Here is a 764-nt window from a genome sequence, read left to right as displayed (position 1 = left end):
CCGACGGAGGGCCGTTTTCGCGGACGCGATGCGCCGAAACGCGAATCCCGCGGCGCGATCGCGGATCTCCCGTTCGTCCCGCGCGCGAATCCCGCTCGCGGCGTCGTCCCGTCTCGAGTGGGACGCGCCGCGTCGCGAGAGCGTCCCGTTTCGTCGTCGCGATCTTTCCGTCGCGACACCGCGACGTTCAGAGGAATCGACTCGATTCGGCCTTGGCGAAAAAAAATTAATAAACCGATGAGAGAAACGCTTACTCGAGATAAAGGGGAATAAATCGATTCACTATCGTAAGCTACATCAAAGTAAATGTGTAAATTATATCGTAAAATGGTTTATTTCAATGCAATGGTAAAGCGCACACGCACACACGAGTACACTTTACGAATGTCCTACGTGTTATTTGTTACGACACACGAGTCTCCAGCGGTAGAACCGCGAGATCTCGCGGCTCGTCCCAGCGTGCTCTCAGTGGGAGAAAATTATTGGATTCGCGAAAGGACTGCACTAACCTCGGAGGAGAGTAATCCCGATGGATTCTCCACGCGCGTTCTCCCGGCTGATCGCTCGCTCGCGGATTCCGTTTTTTTTTTGAATTATCAACCATCGATCCGACGTAAATCTATACAGCGGACAAGCGATACGTTTGTTTTTCAGAAAAATCAGGTAAGGAGTAGTAGTCGTTCCACGTCTCTCTCTCTCTCTCCCTATATCGCGTCGCACTCCTCCACCTTGCACGTGACTCGCCAGCACCGCGCGCACGATCG

Source organism: Wasmannia auropunctata, unplaced genomic scaffold, assembly GCF_000956235.1.
Source record: "Wasmannia auropunctata unplaced genomic scaffold, wasmannia.A_1.0 LD336078.1, whole genome shotgun sequence".
Lineage (NCBI taxonomy): Eukaryota > Metazoa > Arthropoda > Insecta > Hymenoptera > Formicidae > Wasmannia > Wasmannia auropunctata.
This window is presented reverse-complemented; position numbering follows the sequence as displayed.